A 5238-nucleotide genomic window follows, 5' to 3' on the forward strand; every position below is an offset into this window, starting at 1 on the left:
TTGACGTTGAGCTTGGTTGCTAGTCGATGTACGTGGCGCTCGATGATGTTTCTTGTATCTTCATGCATCTTCTTGATGTAGCTTGCTCGTTCACTCGCATCCATGTTGGTGCGCTCTTGTAGAGGGAGAGGTAGGATGTCCAATGGGGACAACGGGTTGAAGCCGTAGACGACCTCGAAGGGCGACTTCTCGGTAGTCGAATGTCTTGCGCGGTTGTAGGCGTACTCGGCGATGGGTAGACACGCCTCCCACTCCTTGATGTTCTTCTTGATCAACACGCGAAGTAGAGTGGATTGTGTCCGGTTTGTCACCTTCGTTCGGCCGTCGGTTTGAGGATGGTATGCGGATGAGAACAAGAACTTGCTTCCGAGCTTGGCGCATAGAGCTTGAAATTCCCGCAAAAGAGATTGAAACGCCAAAGGTAGCTCGTGAGTGGTGTTAGTTTTTGGTTCTCCATCCTTGCACACAAGGACAAAGTGCATCACGCTCGATGGGTTCTCACACACTTCTCTCATCTCACTTTTTGTGGCAGATAGTATGAGGTTTTTCTCTCTAGGAGAAGAGGCGCTCAAGTTTGGCTTGTTGCTCTCACTCATGTTTTGGTGGATCACTTTCTCACTCTTCTCTCTATGGTGGGTGGCTTGCTTTTCGGCTATCACTTGACTAGGAGACATAGGTCGTAGCACATATTCTTTTCCTTTCATCTTGAAGCTATAGTGATTGGTACGCCCATTGTGGATGACACCACGGTCGAATTGCCATGGTCGACCAAGAAGGACGTGGCAAACGGTCATTGGGACCACATCACATTCCAAAGTGTCTTCATATGCACCAATTTTGAAGGATACTTGGACCGTATGCTCAACTCGTATATTGCCGGAGTCACTAAGCCATTGAACCTTGTAGGGGTGCGTGTGCTTCCTTTTGACCAATTGAAGCTTGGAGCATAGTTCTTCGCTTGCCAAGTTGTGGCAACTACCTCCATCGATGATGACCTTGACGGAACTTCCATTGATGCATGCCTTGGTGTGGAAGATATGGCATCGTTGGTCTTCTTCTTGTTGATGTTGAAGTGTCAAGACCTTGGAGACAACGAGAGCGGGGCTCGTATCTTCATCACAAAAGACTTGATCATCTTCATCCTCATTCACGCGCCGGTGCATGGCCACTTGCTCAATAGCTTCTATTTCATCTTCACTCATTGAGTTGTAGGTGCCATCGTCGTTGAGGAGCATGGTGCGCTTGTTGATGCATTGGAAGGACTTGTGGCCTCGGCCGCCACATGTGAAGCACTTGAGTGAACTTGTCTTGACGGTCTCATTGGTCGGAGTTGAGGAAGAAGCACGCGGCTTGTAGTTGCTTGTAGTAGGAGGAAGACGACTTGAACTTGACGAAGGATTCTTGTATGATGTCTTGTCGTCGTTGCTTGGAGAAGGCTTGGTTGACGTAGATGCTGGAGGAGTTGTTGAAGCTTGATTGTTGGAGAAGCCGTATGTCTTGGAGGAGTACTTGAAGTCATCTTGTACTTGACATTCCGCCTTGGTCGCTTGATGTACTAGCTCGATGAGGTTGGAGTAGGGTTGGAAGTCGGTGATCTTCTTGATGGGGTGATTGAGTCCATTCAAGAATCGTGCCATTGTTTGCTCATCATCTTCCTTGACATTGGCTCGAATCATGGCTATTTCCATTTCCTTGTAGTATTCTTCAACACTCTTTGTTCCTTGCTTGAGGAGTTGTAGCTTCTTGAATAGATCACGGTTGTAATAGGTGGGCACAAATCGTGCTCTCATGACATCCTTCATTTGATCCCAAGTGGTGATTGGAGGGTCACCTCTTGCTTCTCGGCGCTCAAGGACTTGTTCCCACCACATGAGCACATAATCTTGGAACTCAAGTGATGCCATTGCGATCTTCTTCTCTTCCTCATAGTTGTGCAAATGAAAGATTTTGTCGACCTTCAATACCCATGAGAGATATTCTTCCGGATCATTGCTTCCATTGAACTTGGGCATTGTGAATTTGAGTTTTCCATATCGTTGCTCTTCATATTGATAGCGGTTGCGGTAGCGCTCTTGCCTTGGAAAGTCCTCGAATGCTCATTCCTCACGATGTCGCTCTTGGTGTTGAGGAGGGTCTTGGAGCACTTGTTCCGCTTGGTGTCACTCTTGTTGCACTTGAGGTTGAGGTGGAGCTTGACGAACTTGGGGAGGAGCTTGAGGAACTTGACGGTGCACACGTGGTTGATAGTTCCTCTCTTGTATTTCTTCTCGAAGGGCTTCCTCTTGATTCCGCCGTTCGCGATTGCGGTTGGCGATGGCTCGACTTGATTCTTGAAGGGCACATTCCGCCTCAATAGCTTGTGCTTCTCGTTCTTGTTGTTGAAGACATTGAGCCTCGGCGTCTTGTTTCTCTTGGTGTAGACGCGCTCGTTCTTCTTCTTCTTGACGACGAAGACGTTGTCGTTCTTGAGCTTGAGCAAAAGAGACTTGATTTGCTTGAGGACGAGGGACTTGTTCATCAACTTGCTCTTGGGAATGCTTGACGTGTCGTGGATCTCGAGATGCATGATGGTCTTGACGCGCGGCTCGTCGAAGAATGGTCGATGACGGTGTACTTGAGCTGGAGGAGGTGTCGTCGGAGTGTCGACTTGAATGGCTCCGTCTTGAGTAGGAAGAAGTTGAAGAATGCCGGTTGACCAACAAAGCTCGGATCTCGTCCATTATTGCATTGTTCTCTTGCTTGTGCGTGTCGAGCTTGTTGTCGAAGTAGTCGCATGTTCGTTGCTCGGAGAGTCGTAAGTCGGTGGCGAGGTTGTCGATGCGGTCGTTCATTGCTTGTTGCTCTTGATGGAGCGCTTGTTGTGCACCAAAGAGGTGGCTCTTGGTGACGAAGGATGACATGTCGTCGTCTTGCTCGATGAAGAGTGGGTTGGTAGAGGAGCTTGGCCTATCCATCATAAGAAAGTGGTGGTGAGTAGGAAAATGAGAGAACAAAACCAAAGTTACCTTTTCCGAAGATTGTGGATGTAACAAGTACGATCCCACGTGATGTTACAATAGGGGAATTGGTACCAGGAATTGTTTCTCACACCTACAAGTAAATGGTCTATGGAGGAGCTTGGTTAGGAAAGACACAAATAGTTCAAGCAAATGTTAGTCGAGATGTTGATAAAGTTGAGAACATTCACAAATGGCAAATAAGACAAATAGATCAACCTCCCAATATAACACGAGGAACACACACACGGAAGATAAATGGGATCCGCACAACCAAGGAATGAGCTCGAAGATATCGAAACACGGGAAAAGCTCTTGTCATACGGATACTAGAGAGACGCTAGCTCGATTGCACTAATGGGCTAGATACGCTAGTGCACCAACCTAATAGAGAATCTACTCATCTCACTATCCCAAGTATGCATATGTATGTGGTGACCAAGATGATGCACAAATGTGAAGGCTCGATGCTATTTCTTATAAGCTCTTTGCTTCTCTTCTCTTTTGCTTAAAAGCTTTTTATCTCCTTTTTTCACTATGCCACGATGCTTGCTATGCGAGCCACACAATGAGATAACAAGTAGTAGATGCACGGGATGGACGGAACACTAAATGGTGCACTAAGATGTGGCCCGGCAATACTCAACAAGCTAGTCTCGATGGGTAAGCTACGCAAAATGGCTCAAAGCTATCAAGTTAATGGCAAGGGAGTACAAAGTGTCGTCGAGGTTACCGTCCTTGCTTACGGTCGAAGATGATCTTGTCGAAGTCAAAGTGTTGTCTGAGTCGATGATTGGTGGCGATGATGTTACCAAGTTGCGCCTAAGTAGCCGAAACACCTTAGGACACAAGAGAAATCGCAACCGAACACTCAACAAACACGTGGAATGGTGCGGAAGAACACGAGGGATGGCGGTGAAACAAAAATAAGAAAAACAGAGAATGGCCGAAAGTTTCTGGATGGCCCGTGCGCACGGGGTAAGTGAGGCCCGTGTGCACGGGGTCCCGTGTGCACGGGGTCCCGATGGCCCGTGTGCACGGGGTCTCCCGACAGCGGATGAACTTCTATGATTTCATGGAGATTGCGAGTTTTTGGCCAAATTCCAGTGGGGGATGGGTGGGGATGATGGTGGATGGGTAGATCCACTTGTCAAACACCAAATTCGTGGATCAAATCAACCAAATCTCACAAGATCAACAAATTGCAAGAAAAATTTTTGGGCTATTTTTGGTGGGGATTTTCGGATTAGGACGAAAAACAACAAAATCAAGCTAGAAAGTGGAAGGTAGGGACTCCAAGATGTGAATCAACATGGCTCATGATACCATATGATGTAGGGTAGAACCCTAGGAAGGATCTTTTCACACTTGGAGGGGGAAAATGGAGAGAAATCACAAGAACACAAAGAGACAATCACTCCAACAATTCCCAATTACACATCCACTAGAGTAACAACACAAGATCCACAAGTCTCAAACACAATCAAAGGAAAGATACAATGGCAAAGTTCATCCCAAATCCAAAGGAAGAGGGGACTTGGTGGTAGTCTTCTCCCAATGGAGGTCTTGAAATCCCCAAGGATTCTTCCCTAATGCGGTCTTGATCCTCAAAGAGGGAAGGTAATGGATTAAAGCTCACCAAGATATCATCCAATACTTTGCTAACCCTAAACATGGCCCTAGGTACGAATTATATAGGCTTGGGGTCGAAGGAGACGAAGGGGAGTCGGAGATCCAATCTCAGCCGGCCATCCTGGGAGGCCCGTGCGCATAGGGTAAGTTGGGCCCGTGCGCACGGGGGTCCCGTGGGCACAGTACATGCCCGTGCGCACGGGGTGCTCCAGCGCCGGGTTCTTGTGTAGCCCGTGGGCATGGGGTCTCTGGGGCCCGTGCGCACGGGGTCACCTGGGACATGTTGTTTTGCCGCTGCTGCACTCCTTCTTGATCCTTATGGCCTTGGGGTGGTTCTCCTTCTCCTTGGGGATGCTCCTGAGCTCCTTGGTGATGTTCCACTTCATACCTAAGGATGCATAGCATATTTTGGTGAGGTAGTATACATGTTCCGTTTGTGTCCATATGCAAGTCTAGTAGGAAGGAGTTCACCTCGGTTTCCAAAGCACGTGCTCTAGCTCTTGTCATGGGTCCTTGTGGGGGTGGATGTGTTGATGTAGAGTCCATGGGGATGATGGAAGGATGCTCCGCATCAGACTCCTTGTAGTCATCAAGCCAAGGATCATGACGA

The sequence above is a fragment of the Triticum dicoccoides genome, chromosome 2B, assembly GCF_002162155.2.
Source record: "Triticum dicoccoides isolate Atlit2015 ecotype Zavitan chromosome 2B, WEW_v2.0, whole genome shotgun sequence".
NCBI classification, from domain to species: domain Eukaryota; kingdom Viridiplantae; phylum Streptophyta; class Magnoliopsida; order Poales; family Poaceae; genus Triticum; species Triticum dicoccoides.